Genomic DNA, 288 nt, shown 5'->3' on the forward strand with positions numbered 1-288 from the left:
TGAGCTCCTTCTACCCCCAAGGAAAGCACCTCTGTGCCAAAGGTAGCCACACATTCATGCAGAAGATAGTCAGGCATGGGCAGTTAAAGTGATAACTGAGCTCTGGCACAGCTGCCCTGGGAGTGCCATCCCTCTCCCATCCCAGCTTTTACTGCTGTGTTCCTTTATTCGGATACACCGCCCTCTCCATTTAAACAGCAAACCCAGCAGGGCAGGAAATGACAGCCCATGCTCTTGCCGAGCCAACAGAAACGGAGCTAAAGTGGAAAGCCTATTTTAAGAGTAAAG

The sequence above is a fragment of the Cyanistes caeruleus genome, chromosome 1 (assembly GCF_971803275.1).
Source record: "Cyanistes caeruleus chromosome 1, bCyaCae1.hap1.1, whole genome shotgun sequence".
NCBI classification, from domain to species: Eukaryota; Metazoa; Chordata; class Aves; order Passeriformes; family Paridae; genus Cyanistes; species Cyanistes caeruleus.